Raw genomic sequence first — 27,442 nt, forward strand, 5'->3', positions numbered from 1 at the left:
GCCGGTCTACTTGCATTATTTCATGTGGCAAAGTCAATATGAGAATTAATAATAGCTTTCCGATCTACAAATAAAAGCACGCCACTTTAAATTTTTGGCAGTGAGCTGGCATTTTGTCATTTAATCATTGCAGATCATTACACTGCAGTACGGAATGTAACGACATGACACTCGTAAATGACAAACACTTGGTCTCTCCTGCTCAGGAAGGAATAATGTAATAGGAAGCAAATTATATCCTTACAGGTTGGCCTTCATTCACTCCCACCATTTAGGGTGGAGACACGGAGCAGATACAAGGTGAACAGGAGGAGACTGTCCCTACAGATGTCCTGGTAAGGACACAGCCAGCAGGGTTGTCTCCATCCACAGGGGACAGAACTTTTCCAATGCTGGGAATGTTCTCTCCTATGTAGAATCCCACAGGAAATAGCTGTGTTTAGGATTCCTTCTTGCTTTGAAATCCAAACGTCACGAAACCGAGGCAAAGAGGCAGAAGGTAGCTGCTGACTTTAAAGTATATCTCCATAGTTTTGACAAAGAATCTGTCTGCCTCTCCTATGGGGAGACTGAACAGTCACGAGGGAGCTTGCTGTTCAAGTCTCAGGATCTGGGTTCAATACCTAGAACCCAAGTTAAAGTCGGGTGTTTGTAGCCATGGCCCTGGATAGTTGGAGGCTGGCTGAACTCGAGGGCTATCCATTCTAGCCTAGCCAAAGTGTCCAGTTAGCTAAAGTCTCCGTCTCAAAAATAATAAGACGGATGGCCCCTATAGAATGATGCCTGAGGTGAACAGTGGCTTCTACACACACACATACACACACACACACACACACACACACACACACACACACATGCACGCACACACACATACATGAGGGGGCACAGGAAGGGGAGAAGGCTGGAATCTGCCCCTGATTTTCTAATGCTCAGATTTTACTGGGATGCTAACAGAATAAAGCAACTGTTCTGCGGTGGCCTCCCTCCCTAAGGTTGCAATCCACCTGCCCTGTGTCTACTCTGCTCAGGGTACCTGGAACACCTCACACTCCCTAGAGACCTCACATGCCTAGTGTGAACTCACTTTCTCCTCATAATCTCTGGATGAAAGATACTGCCAGCCACCCAACTGCATAAGCTAGAAGCCTCATGGCGTGGTCTGAGTAATTCTTCTCCCTGACACCTACTCCTCATGTCCTTTTTGGGGTGACAGTTGACACACTGACTATTGATTCAACAAAGGATTTCAGTCTACGGGAAGTGGTTGTCATGGGCACTCAGTCAACCTACCCTTCCTCTCCACCTTCTGTGATGGTTCATCTTACTTTACAGCTTGACAGGATGTAGTATCACCATGGAAACAGATCTCTGGGTGTGTCTGTGAGGGGGTTATCATCTGGATTGGGTTGACTGGGGTGAGAAGACTCATCCTAGATTTGGGCGGTGTGATTTAAACAGCTGGGGTCCTAGGTTTAACAAAGAGAGTTAATCTCTGGCTCTCCATCCCTCTCTGCTTCCTGAACACCACAGACAAGGGTGACCAGCCCCCTCCTATTCCAGGTGCTGCACTTGTGTGACAGAATGTATCCCCCAGAACTGTGAGCCAGAGCAAACACGCCCTTCCTTAAGTTACTTCTTGCCCAATAGTTTTAAAATTATTTTTAATCATGTGGATGCATACGTGGGTATGTGGACACGAGACCCTTAGTGTCGGGTCCCGCTGGAGCTGTGGTCCCAGGTGGTTGTGAGCTGCCAGATGTGTGTGCAGGGGATTGAACTCTGGTCCTCTGAAAGAGCGATTGATGCTCTTAACCGCTTAGGCATCTTTCCCGACTCGCTGCCAGGGATTTCATAATAGCAACAGGAAAATGAGCACAGCTTCCGAGCAGCACTCAGTCCTCGGCTTGCTTTCTTCTTCTTGGACCCTCGTAGTCTGAGCCAGAGCCTCCCCCAAGCCTGTGCTCTTTCTCTGCACTGCTGAAAGATTCCAACTCAATTGCCCCCTCCTGCCACCCTCCACTGCTTTCAGAGCTTCAGTCCTAGGGACTCCTCTGGTCTCTGTGACATTCTTTTATGGGGAAGGGTATAGGGTGTGGTAACAGAGTCTCACTAGCCCTGGCTAACCTGAACTCACTATGTCAACCAGGTTGGCCTCTAACTCACAGAAATCCATCTGCCTCTGACTCCTGAGTATTGGGATTAAAGGCGTTTAATTCTTAAATCACGCGTATGTGAAAATCCTTTATTTTCTGTTATGATGACCATTTAGGACAATGGCCATCAACTGGGGATGACTGTCTCCTGGGGGATATTTAGCAATGACTGAACTGAGGATATGTTTTGGTTGACTCTGGTGTTACAGGTACCTCACCTCAGAGGTGAAAGTCAGCTGCTCTTTGTTATCTTTCAGTGCACAATCTGGTCTCACAAAAGATGTACATGGTCCAGAAAGCCACTGGAACCCAAGATGGAGAATCAGCAACTTAGGGGCATTTGGCATCCACTCAGTCTGCTGCTTCCAGGGAGCAGCAGAGCCTCTACAGGAGAGAGGTCCCCAGCAGGTTCTCTATGGTGTTCTGACCTGGGTGAGCAGGTGTACTGATCGGTGGGAGACACATCAGAGAAAGGCAAAAGGCAGGGAGCAGGGGGTGAATGCTAACCCAGCTGCGGATGCCGGGAATCTTTGCATTCTGCTCCCAGGAAGATTTCCAGAGCTTGCCAGGTGCAGGTAAGAGAAAAGGAGAGAGGCTGAGTGGATGAGATCCTCGCCAAGGCGACCCTCGCTGCAATTTCCCGCTAAGCACAGCCCTGTAACTACCGGTGATAGACTCCAACAGAACTTACTGGAAATTCCCCCCTCTCAAAAAAAAAAAAAAACCCTTGGAAAATAGACATGTGCGGGTGGTGGTAAGAAATTTACTGAAATGAACTGTCTGTGAACGAAGAATAGGTGAGCAAAATAGATGTTTTATCTGTCATTTTATTCATAGAGGGATCCATTAAGCTTCTCCATTTCATGCCGCTCCTGTTTGGGGAAATCATTTTAAGCTAAATCTTCATTTTTCTTTGGAAAAAAATCAGTATGGAAAATAGGCAACTTGACACCTTCCTTTTCTCTCTCTTAGGAAGGAAATGTATTTTTTTTTTTTATTTTTTTGTAAACCTCAGAAATGACTTCTGAAAAACACCCTTGGGTAGTATGGGGAGATGAAGAAGATGGAATTTTAGTTCAAGATTGGGGGATGGTTTTTGGCTTTTCCAGGCTAGAAGAGTTGGTCACATCTGGGTTCATAGCAAGCCAGAAATCCCTGAAATAGCCCTGTATGAACCGATAACTATCATCGTGTTACTGAGGGACTTTGATCTGCCTTTGCTGGGCCCAAGGTAAAGGAAGCAAAACCCATCTGAGTCTCGGACAGTCTGCGATATCCAAGATCTTCACTCTTGTTTTTGAAGTAGGAACATTTACACATAGTTAAATTACAGCACTATTAATTAAATTTTCTATCTCCGTGCAATTAAATTACTTCTCTTGGCAGAAATGTGTGTGTTCAAAATGCAGCCTCACATTGATTTTTTTTTCCAGAGGAAAACACTTTTTAAAAAATTATGCACAGTGTCCCTGGGGTTGCCCACAGGCTTTCGGTGGGGCGAGGGGAGTCCTGGGAGGGGGGTAAACATTGCAGAGAGAGCAGGCAGATGTGGAAAACCTCGCCCAATGAGTCATTAATGTGGGTTCTCTGGGGACCTGCCATCCCTTTCCAGCTAGTGAGTGAGTGAGTGAGTCTGGCCACCTATGAGTAACTGTTATTCTGTCCCCCCCACCCTGAGAGAGAGAGAGAGAGAGAGAGAGAGAGAGAGAGAGAGAGAGAGAGAGAGAGGCAGTTCTAAGCACTGGGGGTTCCTGGATCTTGTTTGTCATAGCTTGTAAGGGTAAATTGCATGTCATCTTTCCACATCTGCATGCTATGATGTCAGTGACCTAAATCTGGACATGTGTGCATCCATGTGTGCACATTCATGCATGTGTGTGTGTGTGTGTGTGTGTGTGTCACTGCTGGTCGGGGTGTTAATTGCAATATGCTAAGAGGTGACCACATATCACAGCCTTTTCTATCTTCTCTTGGTGCTAAAGCATTCCACACTGTGGATTGTGGCTCCCGGAAGTGCCAAGCCAGATGTGAGGGAGGGGGTAGGAAAAGTTGGATAGCAGTCAAAGGTTTCTGAGTGTAAACTGACTGAAAGTTATGTGAAAATCAAATGTGGGGCTGGAAAGATGGCTTAGTGGTTAAGAGTGCCAACTGCTCCTCGGAAGGTACTGAGTTCAAATCCCAGAAACCACATGATGGCTTGCAACCATCCGTAATGAGATTTGACATCCTCTTCTGGGGTGTCTGAAGACAGCTACAGTGTACTTACATAGAATGAATGAATAAATAAATAAATAAATAAATAGGAAAAAAAGAAAACCAAATGTGCAGAACAGATGGGTGTTTCTGGTTCCGCCCACTGTGGCAAAAGCGTGAGACTTCTGTTGTTCCTATCCTGGAGAAGGTTCTAGAGCAGCAGGTCTCAACCTTCCCAATGCCTCGGCCTTTTAATACAGTTCCTCATGTTGTGATGGCCCCCAACCATAAAATTATTTTCATTACTATTCACAGCTTAATCCTGCTGCTGTTATGATTCATAATATGATACCCATGTTTCCCTAAAGTCTTAGACTCCTGTGACAGGGTCATTCAGCCCCAAAGGGGGCCTGAGCCACAGGTCGAGGACCACCGTTTCAGAAGCGGGTGATCAAGTGCTTCCCACAGCAGCACTGAACAGGATTCCTGTACCTACTAAAATGTGCATTTAAGAGTGTCTCTTGGCTGGACAGAGAAAGGCATTATAAACAAACAGGAGATGCTAAATGCTGTGACAGAGAATGGGACAGGATGTGTGACTAGCAAGTGATTTGAGTCATATGCTGGTGGAGGTGGCAGCCTCAGCCAAGGAGGGTGGCTACCACAGTGGAGCAGACAGACACGCTGACATCACTGTCTTCTCGGAAGGTTCTGCTGCTGCGTAGCTCTCTGGAAGTGCAATTCTCTCTTGAAGAAAGTATGGATGTTTAAGAACTTCTAAGCTTACATACAGTCTTTCTGATAAATTTCTCAAGCGAAGTATGTGCGGAGTGCATGCATCACACAGGCGGCGTCCTTGGGAGCCTGGCTTTGGTTTAATCAGACCCGCGTTCGGCTGCTACCTCTGTTGTTTCCCACCTCACCGCCATTGTATCTCCTCACCCATGGAAGCTGCACAGGGCTCATCTTTAGCAGAGTGATAACAGTCGTCTCTGTTTCCATGGTTTTTTATCATTTGTTTTTTATTGTCTTGTTTTTTTGTTTTTTAGCTCAAACGAGCCACCACATGCAAAGTGCCCAGTCAGAGTCAGAGCTCTATGGAGCGCTGCAATTCTCTTGTGTTGTCAGCCATTTTTATCCGAGCATTATGGGAAAGATTAGCATGGTCACTCAAAGCCTCCTCCACCTTCCCAGGTCCTGTCATGAGTCAGAGCACGGGATGAGAGCGGCTCCTGAGTGCAACTGCTGTGGGACCCTGTGGGACTTGAGCCTCGGCGATGTTCGGCGTCTTTTTGTTTCCTTGGGCAGTGTGCTACCAGCCTTTCTGTTGCCATGATAAACACCATGATGAAGACAACTTATAGAACAAAGGGGTTGTCCTGGCTTTGACTCCAGAGGGATAGCATTCATTCTTGTCAGGGAAGTATTAGTGCGGGTTATTATTTCATTTACATAAAAGAAGGAGAGAGAGAGAGAGAGAGAGAGAGAGAGAGAGAGAGAGAGAGAGAGAGAGAGAATTAGATGCAAGGGAAATGGAACCAGGTACACCTCCTCCAACAAAGCTGCGCATCTTGAGGGTTCCATGGTCTCCCCAACAGCACCATCAACCGAGGGCCAAGGGTCCAAACATATGAGCTTATGGGGGACATGTCACAGTCGAACCACTGCCGACGAACAGGACAAGCCCTGAATCAGCTGGAAGAAGCAACTTGGCTCACTGAGTCACAGTAGTCAGAGGCATCACCTGACTTTGTGTGACAATGAAATGAACTCACGACTGAAGCCACTGAGCTTGGAGATGGCTGTTCATTTAGATACTTTGTGAGAACTGACCTCAAGGCAATTAGGTTATCTCTAGTCCCGACTTCATTCATCTGGACTTCCTCAGAAATTGATGCTGAATACTGCTTTGCTGTGTTAATTGGCACATAGGTTACTGATTGACTATAGTCCCCAGATTCCTTTATTATTCCCATATAAGTTACCAAGAGGTCCAACTTCCCAGAGAACAATCATCATAGCAGATACAGCAAGAATAAGCTCTTGTGAGTTTCACATTTCTGGCCTCTAAGTACCTAAAACCCTCAACAAGACTAGGCAAGAATGACTAGTTGGCATCGTGACTAGGTGTTCACTGGGAAACATCGATGAAGTCCATTACCTCATTGCCTGGCTTGTTTCAAGATTCTCTTGCCTTGTGATGGGAAAAGGAAAGGGAGAGGGAGAGAGGGGGAGAGGAAGGGAGAGAGAGAGAGAGAGAGAGAGAGAGAGAGAGAGAGAGAGAGAGAGAGAGAGAGAGAGAAGAGGTGGGAATGCTTGTATATTCCCAAATTTACCCCATTTTGAGTAAAATAGTTCATGCAACAGAAAGAAAATGTCACCCTCTGGTTGAATTCACTCTATGTAATAAGCTGCATTTCCAGAGGCACTACAACGGCTTCCTTCCTTCTGACCTGGAGTCGTCTGCAACGCAGAACCTGGCACACTCCCTGACTTTGATCCATGATGCATCTAGAGGATTCTGCCTCTTTTACTCAGTGTTCTACTGCTGTGAAGAGACAGCATGATCATAGGGGAAGTCCTATTAAAGAAAGCATTTAATTGAGGCTTGCCTTCAGAGGTTAATTCCATCATCATCGTGGCAGGAAGCATGGTGGTACACAGGCAGACACGATGCTGGAGAGGCAGCTGAGAGTTCTTCGTCTGGATCACAGGCAGCAGGGAGAGGAAGAGGGAGAAGGAGAGGGAGAGGGAGAGGGAGAGGGAGAGAGAGAGGAAGAGGGAGAGGGAGACTGGTCTTGGGTTGTGCATTTGAAACACCAAAGCCTACCCTCGGTGACACACTTTTGCCAACAAGGCCACACCTCTTAATAGTGCTACTCCCTGGTGACCAAGCATTCAAAGCTGAGCCTATGAGGGCCATTCATGTTCAAACCTCTACAGTTTGTCCCTTCCAAACAAAGACACTCGGAGATTGCAAACTGTCTTTCAGAGAGTTCACATTCCACTCTCGATTCTTGCTTGGGTTTGGGGAGGATAACAGCAATCAATTCCTTATCTATAAAATAAATGATAATCTTCTATCTGTTGCCACCCATGTGTTTGAAAGGTCCTGGAGCAACAAAGCATACACAGAAAGTGGATCTCCCTTCATTAGGCAAGCAATTGTTTCACCTCCTACAGGACTAGGCGTAGTTACAAAGGTAAATTCTCATTTTATGCCCCTCCCCCACTGTCCTCAGCGATGATGATCCGACACTAAAGAACACATTTAACCTGGTATTGCTTGGTGCCTTAGAAGAGACAGGGATAATGAAGGCTCTGAACTCTTCAATGTCTCCTGTGGCATTAGCTCACTGTTCTGCTGTTGTGGTAAACACCACTCACAAAGCAACTTGCAGGAGGAAAAGTTTTACTTGGAATTACAGTATATTAAGCTATAGTACATTAAGTTTCAACAGCATACTCCATTGCTGAGGGAAGTCAGGGCAGAAACCCTGGAGATGGGAATTCAAGTAGAGGCTATAGGGGGTGCTGCTCACGGGCTTGCTCCCCATGGCTTACCCAAGTTTGATTTTTTACACAACCTAGGACTACCAGACCCAGGAAGGCAACACCCACAATGAGCTATCTTCTCCTCCATCAAACGTTACTCAAGAACGTTCATCAAAAACAAGCTCGTATGCCAGTCTAATGAGGTAACTCATCCATTGGGTCTCCTTCTTCCCAGGTGACTCTAGTTTGTTTCAATGTGACAAAAAAACTGACCAGCACACCTCTGCTAATCATAGCACCCCAACTCTACTAACCTCAGCTTCCCAACTCTGCTTACCACAGCTTTCCAACTTTGCAAACCATAGCACCTCAACTCTGCTGACCATAACACCCCCTCTCTGCTGACCATAGCATCCCAACTCTAATAACCATAGTTTCTCAACTTTTCTACTAAGGATAAAAATGTATCAGGCTCATTTTTTTGGCTGAGGATCTACCATTTATTTCTATTCAGGTGAGGGAGAAGGAGGGAGGGAGGGAACTAGAGAGAAAGGAGAGAGGAAGGGTGGGAGGGAAGGAGGGAGGGAGGGAGGGAGGGAGATAGAGATCATATAAACTTTTTATATTTATAAACATGGAAGTTTATGTGTACTTGTGGGTATTTTGACAGAGTAGAAATTCTCTCCCACAGTGTTAGGACTGCTTCTGATATGTGGTAGAATGTCTCAGAAAGAACATATGCAACACACACACACATGCACACATGCACAGAACTTTGCTGTCCAGCTTTTAAGCTGTTGAGGCCAGAGGTGGATGTTTATTATTCTTTGTGGTCCCCTGCACCCAGTAGAGCCTTCAGCAGCACAGGTCATTAAAGATGATCCACTGACTATGGCTTGAACATACTCTGGTCCATTGACTATGGCATAAACATGATGCTGTGGACAGTTTCAAGACAGGTATGCCGTGTCCTATTTTCTAAACTAGAAACTTGAGGTGACATGGGGTGATGACCCTTGCTCTACATTGTCAGACTTGCTTGTGTAGATTCAAGGTTGACCCCAGCCCTAAGCCCTGTGATCCAGATATCCCCACTGTGTCCCCGTGACTTAGGGCTCTGTGAGAGCTCTACACTAGAGCTTTATAAACATATGTCAAAGGCTTTGTGCTACTTGATGCCCACACAAGTATTTGGTTGTACAAAGGAAATAAACTAGAAGGAAGGCATCTTCCCATGTAAGAGGGTCTTTATTGGTACTTGTTTTTAACAATATGAGTTTTGTATTTATCCAGGTCTGGTGCCCCTTCTTTATGGACTTTTGCCTTCTGAAAATGGCTGTCTCGGTCACACGTGTACTCCTTTCAATGGAGTTCGTTGCCCTGCTATTCCTAAGATTCCTTGATAAATTGGCCACCATTTCAGTGTGCTAAATGCTCTGAATGAAAGCAGCCAATCGGGCAAACACATTAGGAACTAAAATGAGTTCAGAGTCAGCCACCTGAGGCAGCAGCACGCTCTGCTCCACATAGTGGTAGCTGGGTCCTACAGCAGTGATAGTATAGCAGCAGTGATGGTATAGCTCGTCGGCGGGCGGCTGGCTCTTCCCTCCCTGATGTGTAAAGAGGGTGGGGGTTGCTGATCACAAAACCGCTGCATGGTTACTGTTTCTTTAAAACATACAGATGGACAGGTATCTATGGAGTAGACAAATAATATTTTGACCCTTAAACTCCCTTTGCTGCCACATCTGAAAAGAATGAATGTAAGGAACTCATAGACTCCACCCTCGGGTATCTTTTAGTGTACGCTGGGGGTAATAGTGCCTTTTAATGAAGGATATATAATGCATGCATATGCAGATGTGTATGCAACCCTATGTGTGTGAGCGTACGAGCGTGTGCGCACACACACACACACACACACACACTTCTATGTAAATACACACAGAGATGTGTGCATCTTCAGTTGATACTCATGTCTTCTCAACATTTTCTGTTGCAGACTTAGCCACAATACTCATTCTTATATAAGATACAGCATTATATAATTACTTGATTACTCCCTTAGAAAAAGCTTTTTGGAATAGAATTATATTAACCCACACATTTAATATTTAAAGGCTCAACACACAAAAATGGTTTCCACCCAAGAGACAATAGGGAGAAAATGCATAATGCCTATGTGTACCGTGCATGTATTTCCTATATGCAAAGGCATATAGGAAGCACTCAAAGGGGGTCATTGGAAACAAAAAAGTGGTTGTCTGAATATGCGGGACTCCTTGTCTTCTTTGTTGTAAATTTACTTGATGAAGGGCTCGTTCATTCAGGCAGGCTTACCAGAAGCATAAGACAAGCTGGCTCTCCATGATCAAGGACCACATCTGTGCAGAGGATGCTACTGTCCCCATGCAACCCAGCTATATCCGCAACAGAAGGATTCACTGAGCACCACTCAGAGTTTGTCTCGGTCCCAAGAGAGGAGTCTAACTGGATCTCTACATGGGGTGTGGACTTGAAGCTTATGAGACTGGATTTCTCCAGCCAATGTGGCACAAAGAGGGAGCTAAGGCCTTTTAAGGGCCACTCAACACTGGACTCACAGTGGCTTCTACCTAACCACTTCAGACCAAAGAGAGGAGACTCAGCTATTGCCCCAGGCAAAAGGCAAAGGGGCTTCTCTTTCTTTCTCCCCCACCCCTTGCTTCATTATGCATCTTTGCTCTCAGTGATTGCAGGACGCCTGTAGCCCAGGCTGTATCTGGTCTTCCCTCCAAGCCCCTGTAAAGTTCCATATTCTGTTAGAATAGGGTTGGTGGAGACTGACCACTGGAGAGGTTATTCCAGCTCGGAACCCAAGAGCAGAGAGGATGCTGGTCAGCTTGCTCTTCCTGGATACAGGTCTCTCTCTCTCTCTCTCTCTCTCTCTCTCTCTCTCTCTCTCTCTCTCTCTCTCTCTCTCCTTCCCTACCTCCCTCCTTCCCTTTCTTCCCCCCCCCCATCCTTAAAGAAGATACAGTATGCTTTGGGCCAGGGCTAGCAGAAGGCTGGTACATAGAAACATACATATTCTAATGTCCTAAAGGCACAGTCCAGTGTATCTTCAGACAAAGGGGCCCTAGCACAAAGGTACTTGCTAATATCCCAGTTCCCCGGAGGAACTCCAGACACTGTTTATCTTCAGCCTTTCTTGGAGGCGGACTATGAATGTCAGTAGTAGATGTGGGATAGAATTTCAGATGAGAGTCAGGATCCGGCGGCTGAAGTGACTGGAGCCTTTGTCTGTCCCTGTTTCCTAAGACGAACACACTCTAGAGTTACTGCCCAGCTAATAGGCACCGGGGCTTCAGGCCAATGCCTCCTGCAGGTTTGAGCCTCAGTTTCCTGTTTTGATTTTGTGGTCTTATTTGGCTGCTGCAGCACAGAGGTGCGTCTAGGAGAGTGTTGGTGTACAAATAGGCTTCGCTCCCTCTGTAAAGGGACTGAGGGGTGGTCGTTACTATCGCTGCTACTCCTCTCAATGTTAGTTAAAAAAATCTATGTCCATGATGCTTTGACCAATTGTGTGTGTGTGTTCATGAGTGCATATGTGTGGGTGTATGTGCACATTCGTATGGTCGTATGATGCGGATATGATCATACATGTGTGGGTGAGCACGCATGTGCATGAATGTGTTTAATTGTACCAGTGTAGGAGTGTCTTATGAACTGTGCCTGTTCGTGTGGTTGCATGTTTGTAAATGGGGGTCTTAGTCAGTGTTTCTATTCCTGCACAAACATCATGACCAAGAAGCAAGTTGGAGAGGAAAGGGTTTATTCAGCTTACAGTTCTGAATTGCTGTTCATCACAAAAGGAAGTCAGGACTGGAACTCAAGCAGGTCAGGAAGCAGGAACTGATGCAGAGGCCATGGAGGGATGTTTCTTACTGGCTTGCTTCCCCTGGCTTGCTCAGCCTGCCCTCTTATAGAACCCAAGAATACCAGCCCAGAGATGGTACCACCCACAAGGGGCCCTCCCCGCTTGATCACTAATTGAGAAAATGCTCCACAGCTGGATCTTTTGGAGCTACTTCCCCAATTAAAGCTCCTTTCTCTGTGATAACTCCAACCTGTGTCAAGTTGACACACAAAACTAGTCAGTACAGGTGCCCATAGGTGAATATTGTATATGTTCACATGGCTCCATACATGTGGGTATACATGTGTGTTAAGCTGTGTGCCTTATATGTGCCTATATCTGCGTGCGTGCGTGCGTGTGTGTGTGTGTGTGTGTGTGTGTGCGCGCGCGCGCGTGCGTGTGTGTGTGTGTGTGTGTGTGTGTGTGTGTGTGTGTGGTTGTGCGTGTATATGTTCATTGGCTGTATATGTTCACTGGCCAGGACCTTCCCGATCAGGCCACCGGAGCTGACTGTTAAGCCCCAAAGATCTGCCTGGTTCCTTTTCCCCAGCGCAGGGAACCTGAGTTCTATGAATTTGAAGACAAGCCAGGCCACCTCCCTAACTCTTTTTTATTTTTGAACACTATGCATCCATCAACCTCTAGAGCATCATCCTGTGAGGATGCAGAGAGTGGCCTGAGGTGAGGACTGGTAGGGATGACGGGAAACACCCACTCCACGGTGGGGAAGACCCTTTCCTACCCATCTCTAACACAGTGTTTTCTTTGCCCCAGATGCTGTGAGTTAATGTCATGCGCCATGCACTGGCCTTTTGGGAAGAGGTACAAATCCTTATCTCACACAGGATAGAGAGATTCAAGGAGATGGGAGCACCATCCCAGGTCCCTCAGCAACAGTGTCTGCCATTGCAGCCCCACAGGAATGACTGTTGTCTCCTGCGAGCCTTGAACTTAGCCACTTGCTATGTCTGCTCCCTGTCTCCTGTGTTTGGGGGAAAGCCTAGAAGCAGAACACTAAAACTCAGCTCACATTTGCTTTGGACTCTTCCTGGATGTCTCTGGATGCAGGCTTGTGACTCATGCCACTCTGCTACCCAGTGGGGAACAACAGTTTATCCTGAGCACAGGAAGGAGCCTGTGTTACCTGTTACCCAACCCTGGTTTTACTCCCCAGCTCCATCCCCAAGAGAGCTCACCTAGCCCCTCCCATCAACCTAGCTGAGTTTAAACCAAAGTGACGTGCTAGAAGCAATAATTGGCCTAATATTCTCAAGTAATTTCCTGGAGGACCGCGAAAGCGTAATGCATTTCCAAGGTCCCAGAAAGGGATGGATGGGATGGGATTGAAGTCTGCATTGCCATCTGCAAACAGAGTCATCGATATCCCTGTGGTAGCTCTGGCCCTCCCTGTGGAAGAATAACTTCCCGCTGTTATTTTAGCTGACATCCCCTTTCCAACTTTCAGCAGTGTTCTTTAAACATCTCTAAACTTTTGCTATTCCTCCCCGAAACCATGCTATGAATTTGCTTGTCACTATAAGCCGTACACAAAGAGAGATGCATACAGCAAGCACAAAGATATCAGGAAGTGGTTTTCCTAGCAACAGTAATCATCAGAAAGATCCCAGAACATCCTCTCTATTCATACAGAATTTCGTGTTTTGAATAGTGCTGACAGGTGAAGTGGATTCACGGTATTTAATACAAAAAAAAATATTGCTGGGGATTGGTACTGCACAAAAGCACAACTATCCATACTATTCACAGGCAGCTGAATTCACTGTTTTTATATCTATCTAGATTATTTAGTGAGGGACAATTGCGAAAGCAAATACTCACCTGCTTGCCGAATGACTAATCCGGGTGTATTATGGAAAGTCTGAATCCCTAGACTTCCTTCGGGCAACTGGGACACCGCTCTAAATCAAATCCGGCCTGCTCCGTGCACGACAGCTTTGTGCAGGGTTTGAATGATAAAGAGACGTCCTGCTTGCCAGGTCCCCGGCAGATGTGTCCAGTTTAAATAAAATGAGTCAGGGATGCTGGGGAAGTCATCCACTGGGGGTGGGGTGGGGTGCTGTGTGGTTATTGCCTTGAGTCCATCAGGAGCTCTCTCCTATCGTTCTTTCTGCTTCTTGTGAGCAGTGGTCCAAAGGGATGCATCCCCGGGGCTTTAAATAAATGAATAAAAATCAAAACAAAAAACAGGGATCTGTGAGGGGAGGCAGTGCTAAAGAGAAAGAGAGAAACTGATATACAGAGACAGAGAGAGACAGAAGAGGGCACAGGAGAGAAAGTCTCCCAAGGTTCCTTGGGAGAATCCAGGAGAACATAGAAGAGTCTAACCTGTGTGGTGTCTAATCCTATGAAGAATTAAATCCTGGGCTGGTGAGAAGGCTCAGCCCATAAAGGCACCTTCTGCTCAAGCCGATTCCTGGGACTCGTGGCGGAGGAAAGCAACCAACTCCAGCAAGCTGACCTTTGACCTTCACATGTGCCCTGTGGCACGTCGATACCCCGCAAATAAGTCAAGGAATGTAAAAACTCTTAGTATGTTTTAGAAGAAGCAGAGTGCATAAACACTGTACAAGCATATACTCCACGTGAGTCCACAGGGGTTTGTCATCCATGTTTTCTGGGTTTTGGTGTTGTTCTTCAATGCACATTGTATTTACTTAATACTCAACAAATCTGTGCAGGGCAGAAAGTTCCAGAGTGGGAGAATTCTCCTTCTTGGGCCTAAAAGTGAGCTGATGAAAGATCTGGAGAAGTTTCTCGTGGCTGTACACAATGAGCCTTGGTCTTCTGGGTCCTCCTCCTCATGGTCACATGGAGAATGAGAAGTGGGTGCATTGCGGGGTCATGGCGTGTGGGTCTGGGTTTCAAGTCTAGCTGTGTGACTGAGGGCATTTTTTTTAAAAAACACAAAATGTGCCAGTCACATTTATTCTAGAAGCCAACTGAGCTGACTGATCATGACAAATGCTTTAATACCTCAAACCATTTAAGGATATCTGCAGGTCATAGAAGGTAGCCATCAGAGACATGCAAATGAGGGTTGGGGAGATGACCCAGTGGTTAAATCTCTTGCCAGCAAGCCAAAATATCAGAGTTCAGAACCCCAGAACCCACATAAATGCTGGGTGTACATGGCAGCTTCCCTGTGATTACAGACCCGGGGGGCAGAGACAAGGGATTATTAGCATAGCACGCAAGTAATACAGCTGAGCTCTGGGTCTCACTGAGAGGCCTTGCCTGGAGGAGAACGAGGGGCACTGTGTGTGCACTGGAAGAAGAAAAGAGTGCAGGCCATGGAAACAAATACCGCAATCGGCTGTGTTTTACAGTCCCGGGTTGCTAGTGGAACATAGCTGCATGCGTGGACCACAGAAAATTTCACTGCGTTTGAGGCCATTTAAGATGCGTCTGCTTGGTCGGTAAACTACTCGCCTTGCAAATATGAGGACCTGCAGTTCATTCCTAGGATCTAAGTAAACAAAAACTGAATGTGGGAAAGCCTGGGCACCCCAAGCTGGAGAAGCAGAAACAAGAGGATGCCCGGCCATGCAGCCTCGCAGACCTGGAGACCTCCAGGCTGATGAAAGACCCTGGCTCCACAAACAAACAAGCAAACAAAGCCAAGGTGGGCAGTGGTGTGGTGGAGAGGGGCAGTGCTCTCTGTATAATCCTGAGAGATCAGAAAAATTCAAACACATGTCCCCAGGGAAGTGTGTAAACACATGTTGGGGTGTTCACACAGTGGTCAGAAGCAGGGATGGTATTGATCAAAATGGCCGCACACCTAAGACACAAGCTTGAGTGCCTGAAGGAAGAGGGCACTATGATTCATTTATATGCTGCTTATTAAGGATACAATGCAAATGTGTCTTGCAGAGCACATATAAAAACACTCCTGGATGAGTTTAGAATAATGTTCTTCTCAGTTAGCAGATTGTGAGCTAAAAGAGTCAGGAACATGACCACACCCCAGAAGTTCCCCTAAAACTCTCGGTACACAGAGAGATTTGGAACCTTACAAGGAAATATGATAGTTTTTAAATTATTATTACATTTATTCATTTATTTGTATATGTTTGTGTCTGTGTCTTTGTGTGTGTGTGTGTGCATGTGTGTATACGGTGTATATATATGTCTAACTATTGTATGTATGTGTGTCTGTTTGTGTGTATATGGTATGTGTCTATTTTTTGCCTTTTTTGTTCTGAGTATTTTTTATTAAATATATTCTTTATTTACATTTCAAATGTTGTCCCCTTTCCTGGTTCTCCTCTCCCCATCTGTCTATTTTTGTATATGTATATATGTGTCTGTGTATGTATTATATGTATGTGTCTGTTTATCTATCTGTATGTACATATGTATGTCTCTGTATGTGTGTATCTATATGGTATGTATATGTCTGTGTTGTATGTGCATGTGCACATGTGTCTGTGTGTGCACATATGTGGGTATGTGTCTGTTTGCCTGTGTATGTGGTGTGTGTATGTGTGTGTTTGTGTGTGTCTTTGTGTGTATATGTGGTCTGTGTGTGGCTGTGTGTGCATATGTGGTCTGTGTGTGTGTATGTGTGTACATGTGGTTTGTATGTGTATATGTGTATAATGGGCATATGTGATGTGTATGTGTCTTGTGCACACACATGTGTGTTGTCAGACTATTTGGTCCAAGAACTTCCAGAGATTCTCATGTCTCCACTTTCCATTTTGTCACAGAAGCCCTGGGAAGATAGATCTGTGTTCTCCCACCTGGCTCTGGACAGCTTCTGGGGACTCAGGTTCAGGTCTTCTCATTTGTTCTACCCACTGAGCCTTCTCCCCAACATGACTTCTAGATTCTTTGCAATCAGGACACCTTCTGAGTGATGAGCACTCCCTGTTTCACAGTGGGTGATAGAAAGAAGGGATGGAAGGATTCCGGAGGCTCTTTATCCTCAGCAGACCTGTCAAGAGTGACTGTGCAAACCCTTACCTGTCAGATAGGTCAGAAGGGACAGGAAAAGGTAAAGTCAAAGTCAGAGAGAAGCCTGAGGTCTCAAACCAGAGGGGAGTGAGCAGACATGGTACCTCAGGAATGAGTAGACAGTTAGGCCCTGTGGAATTAACTAGTAATCCATATGATTAACTAGATTAACTAGGTTTAACTAGTCAAACCATGATCTGTTACTATGGTAGCCATGACAGACATACAGAGAGATGTGGAGACAAAGGAGACATGACCACGCCCCAACAAAGTCTCCCTATCAAAGATGCATGGATAAGAAAGGTGATGTTTGAGTGGGCTCACTAAAAGAATCAATCTGAGAAACTAGTTAAAAGCCCCTACTGGGAGAATGCTCATCTGTGGGAGAGACCAAGAGAAGGGGACACAGAAAGGGGCGCATGGAAGACTCTCAGGACAGAAAACCGGAAAATGGCCCCAATGTAAAGTTCTGAGGCACATGGGTAGAAAGTCACTCAATCTGGCAGATGGTGGACCCTCTGACATTTCCATGTTTTTCTTTCTTTTTTTTCAGTTGCCATTCATGTGCATGTCCTACATTCCAAGTGCTTAAAATCGGTGGTGACCCCCCATCTTCTGCAAGCCCATTGTGGACTGGACAGTTCTCGCACTAATCTATCCTCCCTGATCCAGGGCAGAGCAAATGAAATTCAGCAGCCAGCAAGAAACCTATGACCTGCAGTAAAAATAAATGAGTCGTTACTTTGAGAAAGCTTTAACTGTGTCTAGCATCTCCGTCCGCTTAGGTTCAGCTGTGAATGCAGTAGTAGAATTTGCCGGTATCTGTGACTTTTCATACAACCTTATAATCCGCAGATTTGTACAGAACATTACAACCTTTAAAGACACCCTAAGGGAGATGGAAAGATTGCTCAGAGGTGAAGAGTACTTGTTTTTTGCAGAGGACCCAGGTTCAATTTCCAGTCCCCACAGGGGGGCTAAGGATCACCTGTAACTCGAATTCTAAAGCATCAATACCCTTTTTCTGACCTCCATACTCACCAGGCACACAAATGGTACACATGCATACACGCAGGCAGAACATTCATACACATAAAATAATAAATGAGTGAATGAATAAATAAATAAATAAATCTTTTAAAATAAGGTGTGGTAAGAAGCTATAAGATACCACGTTTACTTACTGCCATCCAAAAGAACAGTCTTTATTAGACATCCCACCAGATCTTGTTATTTAATGCTATAAACTATTTATTGCCAAGTTCCTTTAAAAATATCTTGATAACTGATTATATTTAAATCTAAATTCTCTGCAATCCTGTGTATTTTGCACCCTGAGTGAACAATGCTATCCTGGATGACTTAGCCACGGGGACCCATGGGACGAATTGTTAGGAATCCTTTCTTGACTTAAATAAGCGGAACAGAATCAAATGCCAGTTGTAGCAATGGCAGGGAGGCAAGCTGTCCAAGGAGAACCAACCTGGTAAGACAGGGAAGGGAAGGGGCCTGCAGAAGGAGGCCTTGTGTTATAAAAATATACACCCTGAAACCATCTAAAAGCCTGAAAGAATGCCTTGGAAGAAGCCATCATATGTAAGCGCACCCAGAGATGGGCAGGCCTTAGGATGCCGGGCATGGTAGTACAGTGCAAGGGACTGAGGTGCCAATACTGTGCACATGGGAGGAAGAGCGTGTGAGGAGAGGGGAGAGAGGTAGGCGGGTGTTTCTCGTCAGAATTGCAGGGTATGTGCAGAAGGAGTGAGGAAGAAACCAGAGAGGGATTCAGGGGGTTCAGGTGATAGGGCGTGGCCCAAAGCCAGTTTCCCTGTCAGAGAGAGGAAAGGTGAGACTGCCCAGACCTGCAGGACCCTGGCACCGTAGAACTTGAATAGCCTGTGACGCCAAGAGCACACCCTGTCATGACACGTTCAGTGCCCCAACCACCTGCCCTTACAGAACCCACCTGCGACCTGATGTCCCTGTATGAATTCTTTTGCTAAGCTGAATCTGTGGAAGGCCTGCACTGAGCGTCTGTGGCTCCCAGTTTCCTGGATTCAACTGAAAATACTTGGGAAAAAAATTGTAAGATAGACTTTCTTTTCTTGCTATTCTCTCCTAAATAATGGGGTGTAACTGTTTATAAAGAGTTTACGCTGTATTCCCTCATATAAGTCGGAGGTCATTTAAATTATCTGAGAAGCTTGTTAATTGTACGTGAGCCTCTGGTGGATTTGAGTATCCAAGGGGGTTGGGGTCTTGGAACAAAATCCAAGGATTCCAACTGAAGGATGGGTGTGTGTGGACACAGCCTAGTTCCTGTTTGCAGGTTACCATTACATGTGGTAGTTATGTCTTATAAAGTGATCATCAGCTGGAATTAGAAGCATTGGTCTTAGGGAGAAACAGATGAATAGGTTCTTGGCAGCCTAGAGTCACAGCCTTTTATCAACAAGATGACCCCATAGCCTGGCTCTGCGTGTGTGCGCGTTTATAGACACCTTCTTCAGGATATGTTGCTGCTGGGATAGTAACGTACACAGGACAGATGACCACATTGCCCCTCGTGCCTGAGCATGTTCATCACACACGGACCTTTCCACTAAGTAACAAAATCGCCAACAGAAATCCCAAAAGTGCAAAACCGGGTGGCCTCTGAAACATCGCAGAAGGGAGACTTGCTTACAGCGTGCGGTCTGAGACACAGAACCTGAGTCGCACCTTATCAACCTCAGTCAGAAGCATTTGCTCTCAAAGGGCTGCAGAAATCACTCTCTCGTCTGGGGTTCTAAAAAGGCACAAGTCCTCCATGGCATCACTCAGTGGGTAGAGAGTTTGCCTAGCAGGACCTGGGTTCCAGTCCCAGCATTGTGACACACATCTGTCATCCCAGGACTGGGGAGACAGAGGCAGAAGGACTTAAAGTTCAAGGTCACCCTTGGCTATATAAGGAGCTCAAAGACAGGCTGGGATACATTAAACCCTGTCTTAAAGGTATAAAGGCATAAATCTAAGTAGAAGAGAATTAGCCAACACGGACTTTGTGAAGCAGGACCAATGAACGGTGGTTGTTCTGTAAAGACCTGCCAGTCTGAAAAGGCTTCAAATGAGGTAATAGCCGTTGGCTCATGAGATAACCTCGGGATTTTCTACTTAAGACCAGTCAGGGTCTGTGGCTTGTTCCATGGCTATCCTTTACTTTAAGGCTAATAGTCACTTTTAAATGAGCACATACTATGTTTGTCTTTCTGGGTCTGAGTTACTCACTCAGAATTTTTCTAGTTTCATCCAATTGCCTGCAAATTTCATGATGTCATTGTTTTTATCAGCTGAGTAATATTCCATTGTGTAAATGTACCATTTTTTTTCTTTATCCATTCTTCGGTCAAAGGACATCTAGGTTGTTTTTAGTTTCTGGCTATCATGAATAAAGCTGCTATGAACACGGCTGAGAAAGTGTCCTTGTGGTCTGGTGGAACATCCTTGGTGTGTATGCCCAGGAGTGGTATAGCTGGGATGTGAGGTGGGTCGATTCCCAATTTTCTGAGAAAGCACCATATTGATTTCCAAAGTGGCTGTGTGAGTGTCCAACAATGGAGGAGTGTTCTGAGGATAACCATGCTAAAAATCCACAGATCCAGGAAAGGAGGATCAGAAGGAGGGCTCAAGGCAGGGATGCATAAATCTCCCTGTGAATGGAAGTAGAATAGTCATTATGGGATAGGGGTATGTGGGGTGTGTGAGTAGGGGGATACGGGAATAGGAGGGATCAGGGTGGATTGTGGGATAGGGGTGTGTGTGGGTGTGTAGGGGGATACAGGAACAGGAGGGATCAGAGGGGATTGTGGGATAGGGGTGTGTGTGTCTGGGTGTGTAGGGGGTACGGGAACAGGAGGGATCAGTGGGCGAATGAAGACTGGGAAAGACAACTGGAATCAGTGCAAGGGCCATTTCCAGGATGGTCTACAAACCTTGTGCAACTCTCAGGGAGTAGAAACTCCCTAGAAACTCCCAGGGATCTCCAAGGCTGAGTCTAGCTAAGACTCTTAGCAATGGGGCATACAGAGCCTGAACTGGCCATCTCCTATAACCAGGCAAGATTTCCAGTGGAGGACTTGGGACACCAGCTTAGCTACAACACCTTTTGTCCTGCCTATAAGATATGTTGGAGTAAAGGTAGCACAGAAATTGTCAGAGTTGTCAACCAATGGCTGGTCCAGGCTGAGACCCAGGCCACAAGCAGGAGCCCACTCTTGGCACTGCCCGGAAGGCCAGGACCCAGAGGGAGGATAACCCAGAGACCTGGGATAGAAAACGATTCCTGATACTCTGTTATACTCACAGATTGATACCTCGTCCAATTGTTGTCAAGAGCCTTCACTCAGAAACTGATGGGAGCAGGTGCGGGGACCCACAGCCAACATTAGGCAGAGCTCAGGGAATCCTGCAGAAGAGAGGAAGGATTGTAGGAGCCAGCAGAGTCACGGACACCACAAGAAAACCCACAGGATGAACCACCCAGGGTTCCCAGAGGCTCACAGAGGCTGAACTGACAACCAGAGAGCCTTCGTGGAGACCGACATATGTCTTCGGCACATGTGCTACAGTTGTTTAGCGTGGTCTTCCCTTCAGACTCCTAACAGTGGGAGCAGGGGTTGTCTCTGACTTGTTTGCCTAATTTAGGGATCCTCTCCTCCTACTGTCCTGTCCAGCCTTGCCTTGTCCAGCCTCAGGACGAGGGAAGGTGCCTAGTCTTACTGAAACGATATACTGTGGTTGACTGACATCCATTGGAGGCACGCCTTTTTCTGAAGAGAAACAGAGGAGACATGAGGGGGGGGGGGTATGCAGAGCAGGCGCTGGGGAGAGACTAGGGAAGAGGTGGGAGGGGAAACCCTGGCCAGGATATAGAAACAGAAAGAGAGAAAATGAGCATATTTATATAAAAATAAAAATAAATTTTAAAGAAACTTAAAAGGGAAAGGGAAGGATGATGTAATTATAATTTTAATTTCAATACGTTATAGAGTCTGGTGAAGGCATCACAGAGAATCCTCACAGAAACACCTAGGTGGTATTGATGCAGTAACTTGGCACAGTAGCCTGTCAGATTGTCCTATAAAGTGGACCACCAATGATGACATCCGAGAGAGGGAGAGATGCAGGCTGCAAACTGCTCGCACTATTGGGAGCAGAGGAACCCAGTTTGGTGGGACCTGCATCATCACTTCCCGACCCCCTTTTACATTAGTATCTCAAAGATCCCCACACCCCAATCTCTTGTCACCACTCTCCAAGATCATCTGTCTCTTCATCCAGCCCTGTCCCTCCAAGGCAGCAACTGCCACTTCAATTAGAAACACTTTTCTCATACGTGTGGCGTTCCTCTCTTCGGTGTCTCATCGCCTTTATCGATGTTACTTCCTTTTCCTTAGGATGTGGAAGGAGGAAGTTCAAGAAAGCAGGCGTACTGTGGGATCGCCGGGGGATTCCGGTTGCAAGCAGCGGAATATCTTGAGTTACAGTAACTAAGAAAGACTTTACTTTTTTAAAAATCATCGTTCCTAATAAGAACTCTGGAGACGGTTATTTGCTGGGTTGGTCTGAGAGGGGGGTCAGCAGACTCCAGCCTGTAGGTCAAATCCACCCCTCACGCCTTTTTTTTTTCTTTTACCTGAAAATTAAGTAAGTTTGCTAACAAAACTGCAGCAGAGGTGGCCCACAAAGCTTAAATATTTAAGTGTCTAGCGCTTCACCAGACAAGCTCTCTGACCCGTGGTTCAGGATTCGATCGTGTTCGTCAAGATCTCAGCCTCCATCTTTGGCCCTCTGCAGCAGCTCTGTGAGCTATCTTTGTGTGGGACGGACTGCAACCCAGCTCCACACAGCAAGCCTGACTGAAGAGGCAAAAGACGGACTCTCCTCTCTTTCTTTTGAGACTCTGAATGAGGAGTCTTTCCCAGAAGGCTGAATCAGACACTCTGGTTCCCGTAGGCGGGGACTCCATCAAATAGAATAGCAAACATCAAGGAAAAATGGGAGAAGGCCTGGCTAGTGTCTTCCTACTTGCTGTGGACTTGGGTTGGATATTGAGCGACCTTCTGCAGTGATGGGCTCACCCAAACAGTGCCGTTCTCAGAGTGGTTCGTCACAGCACAGTTAGTCTGCAAGGCCTGAGAGCCAGTACAAACACAGGCACACTCTCCAGTGAGAGCTATGGCTGTGCTGACCGACCTAGCTCGGTCCAGCTCTGTGAAACGCAGACTGTGAAATAAATGGCTAAAGAAAGAAAGAAAGAAAGAAAACCTGTGAGATAAATAGCTAATGTTTAAATCTAAGCTTTAGGAACTGGTTTGTATCATTTGGATGTCTACCAGAGGAAAATTAATTATCTATGTCTATCTATGAGGTTTTGATAATGGAAGGTATGAAATTGCCAGAGAGGGTGTGGAGAGTGCTCTAGGTCTTTGCTTTCATTTCTAAATACACAGGTAGGAGCCACGTACTGAATCCCCCTACACATCTGTGTGCAATGTCCTGTGTGTTGTGTGTTTATGTTTGCACATCCACAGAGCAGTGGTATGCAGAATGTGTCAAACCTTGGTAAGGGCACTGGGACACTGTGAGGGTTGACTAAGCACCTTAGGGACGCCTCTTCTCTTTCTTGAGAAGCCTACGTCTCCTTGACAGCCTAGGACAAGATGTCAGCTCATAGAGAGCAGGGGACTGGGAAGATGGGAGCATATCTTCTTTGTAACATCTCCCACTCATTATCAATAGAACTTTCATCAAAATCAAAATTCCCATAACACTGACTTTAAGAGACTTTAAAGAACAAGAGCTTTTTCCCTTGACTTTCTTCTCAAAGCACAGAGGCATCATTGGAAGTGGAGAGGTTCACATTGGATCCTCGAGTCTTGTGTTGAGGTAGGGGTTGTGGGGGTGGAAACTCTAATATTATTTAGTAAGGGCTTACCTGCCTTAAAACATCACCAACTTCCCTCTCCTGTTTGGGACAGCACGTGTGTGCCTTTCTCTCTGTGGCCACAGAAGTTTAGGGTCTGCAGGAATGAAGGAAAGGGTTTTCTGGTGGTTTTTGCTTAGAATCTTGTCAGTGGAAGATCACCCCAGCCATGAAGTCTGTTCAGCATGCGTCTCTCAGAACCTCCGCTAGCCCTGGTGGGTTTTTTTCTTCATAAATGACTCCGTTAGTAAGAGGTACGCTTGTCTATGGAGAGAGATTGTGTGGTGGGCATAGACGCCCACGACACAGGCCTAGGTCCACACTTTTACATGGCTCTCCCTCCCTCCTAGATTTATTGGGATTTATTGAGATTAGTGCCAGAAATCTGCATCCTCTACAGAGGGTACCTTTGGAAATCAATGTACTTTCACCATGGGAGATGGTTAGAAAACGAATTCCTGGGGTTGTAGGTAATCTGACCATGAGTTAGAAAACGAATTCCTGGGGTTGTAGGTAATCCAACCATGAGGAGCCGAGAAGTTTATGAGAGGATGGAGAATGTGGAAGTCGGGGGGGGGGGGGGGGGAAGAAGGAGATGATGCATCTGCAGAAGTCCAGAAATGCCCTCCCCCTGGCACAGACCCTGACAATCCGTATGTCCGCACTTTCCTGCTTCCATTGGGGGGGGGGGGGGTGATGAGGACAATTGAATCTGAACAGGCGGGCTACGCCCAGTTCAATTTCATATTGGAAATACTTGTTGCCCTGGAAAGCACCCGAGTGGCGTGCTGAGCCTTGCCAACTCTCGTTTAATAATTAAAGTGGGGACCCATTTATCCACTAGCTGGGACAGGCTGGCATGAGGGTGTTTATTGATCTGGTGTGTCATCGCGAAGAGCAAACTCCTGCTGTTTGCCCTGCACACCTGTCAAAAATCACTGCTTTGTCACCTGAGTGTGAGGCTGTCGGATGGCAGTGAGGGTGACTTTAGGAGACAGCTTCCCCCAGGAAGGAAGTCAGGGGCTAAGCATGGAGTCCAGCAGGAGGCAGGCAACACTGGAGCCTTAGTGGGTATTTTGCATTAGTCCTGGTGACTCCTTTGGAAGCTCTGTTTGCTTAGCTGCTGGATCTCCAGAATGACCCGTGAATAATGCATGAGCCATTTGCCCTGTCTTAGGTGTGGGCTGCCTTGTCTTGTAAAAGGAGAACTATGGCTGGTGCCTCTTTTTCCCATCAGTACCCTGTTTTCTCCATACTCTTGCTCAAAACATAACAGTGTATTTTCCTCTGTTCTTGTCCAGTGAGAAGATTACAAAATGTCACTTTAATAACTAAGATTTCTGAGTTAAGCTGGAGAGTTGCCTGGCTGCAAGTGGACAGTTAGCTAAATAATTCAGCAAGTTCTTACAGCTTCATAAAATGGACGGCTGCATCTCTGGAGTCCCTTCCTCCTGCTGTGGGTCATCAGGCATGTATAAATAAGGACCATATTGGATTTCAAGTGATAAAAATCTGCTAGATGCTGCTGGAGCAAAAACAGGGGGATTTATTTTTGAAATATTTGGGGCCTCACCAGCTGCACAGCACAAAGCATCTTAGAGAAGGGCTGGGGCCCAGGACTGAAGCGCCTGGGAGATTATGTTCTGAGCCTTGTCTCTGTCTCTTTCAGGGATTCTGCAGTAACGCACTGTGAGCGCAATGCGGTTTACACAACCTCTAGTTGCTGTTACTCAGAAGCATTAATTCCCACCAGTTAAAAGCAAGAGATTGGCCCTTTGCTGTAATAATTCACAATCAGATTCCAGATTTTGGAATTTTAATAACCACTGGCATAAATAAATACTGCTTCTATTTCCAATTTAATGATGACCTAACATTTAGGGACCCACCACCTTAAAACACTTCCCTGGGAAGCATTCTGGGAGGAAAGGTAGTCACCACCAGGCATGGGGTGTGTGAGCTGGGTAGGGATGAACACACTCTATCCATGTTTCAGACAGGAAACATGAATTTGCTCAGGCCTTGCCAGCCACGTGGTCTCCGTCACACACAATCAACTCTGGCTTTGCACAAAACGTATCCTCAGACAATACGCAAATGGATTAGTTTTGGTCTATTCCAATAAACTTTCTGGGATGAATTTGGGCTTTCATGTACCATTCACATGTCAAGAGATATTCTTCTGAAATTTTCTCCAACTACTTAAAAATATTAAGCGAAAAGGTTTGTGGTGATCCATACTCTACAACAGTCTGGAGTCGGTCCAGAGGGTCAGAGTTGGATGACCCCCCCCCCTCTCTGGCAGCCTATTTCCAGAGGCACTGATGTGATCAATACTCATCATCGAAAGCAGCATGCCATCTAGGAAACAGTCATCAAACCCAGGGCAGGTTTGTGACACGTGAGTTAAAAAAGAACGGGCTGGCTCTTCTACTCCAGAACATTCTCCTTACTTTGAAAGACTGAATTTTTGTAAGTTATGTGGATGTCTGTATGCTTATGAACACACACACACACACACACACACACACACACACATACATACACGTATGTCCTCAGAAGCCGGAAGAGGAGGTACAACCATTGTGAACCACCCTATGGGTACGAGGGAATGAACTGTAGCCAAGGGTAGTGAGTTCTCTTAACCAAGGAGCCATCTCTCTGGCCCAAGGTTCCAGAACATTCCTGATGATAGCTCCTTAACATGCTTGAGAGCATTTCCAGTTTCCAGCAGTCACCCAGAGCCTTTCCAACGGTCAACAGGTATTCATTGATTGTTGCAAGTTTAGTAACAGAAAGTCGACCCCAAAAATGTGTCTTAGCTCTTTCTAGCATTAAGGAGCTGCCTGCTCTAGCCATCCACATTTGATCTCCACCATTGGTGTGGTTCCCAACATGTGGTTGTCTTTTCTACCTGTTGTACACTATTTCTGAGAGGTCGCCTTTGGGGTTTAGGCACTGCTATTTGGAAGTAGCCATGGTTTCTGGGTTAACATCACTTAGAATGTGTTTGAGATTCCTTCTAGACCCACTTTGGAGATTCCAACACCTAATGCTGGGTTGATAAAAATTATAAGCATGATGTTGCTGTGCTTTGGATGATGGGACCTTTTCCCAAGTATGCATGCCTTGGGTATGATATGTTCCTCCTACAACTTGTATTTAAGGAAAATAATTTGGCATTGCATGTATCAACACTACTATTTGCTTTCATGAGAAAAAAAAAGAAAATAAAAAACATCTAGGAGAGAAAATTGTGAAGAAGCAGAATGCTCTAAATTACAAATAACCCAGGAGTGCTGAGTCCTGTGGTGTATGAATGTAATCTCAGCATTCATGATACTCAGGCAGGAAGATTACAAGTTCAAACTCAAACTCAGCCTGGGCTACTTAGCAAGACCTGTCTCAGAAAGCTTTGAAAAGAGCAATCGGAACAATATTGGCACAGGTATAAACAAAAAAAATTCATGTTAATTGTATTAATTGACAGTTTCCAGCTGTTAAAATACTAGTGTTTTCAATGGAATCGGTGTGACGTGGAATAAATTACATGCAATTTAACAGCTTCTTATCAATTCTTTTCATTTACTGTAGGCTGCCTTGTTCAGCTTCCCAATTTATGGGCCTAGATGGTGTGGGAACCAGAGAGAGAGAAGAGGGGGAGGGGAGATAGACAGACAGAAGCAGAGAGACAGAGAGAGAGAGTTGAAACTGCTTCTGTGACTAAAGGGCTAGAGAAGGGACTCTGTCCAGCCCCAC

Source organism: Apodemus sylvaticus, chromosome 5, assembly GCF_947179515.1.
Source record: "Apodemus sylvaticus chromosome 5, mApoSyl1.1, whole genome shotgun sequence".
Taxonomy (NCBI): Eukaryota; Metazoa; Chordata; class Mammalia; order Rodentia; family Muridae; genus Apodemus; species Apodemus sylvaticus.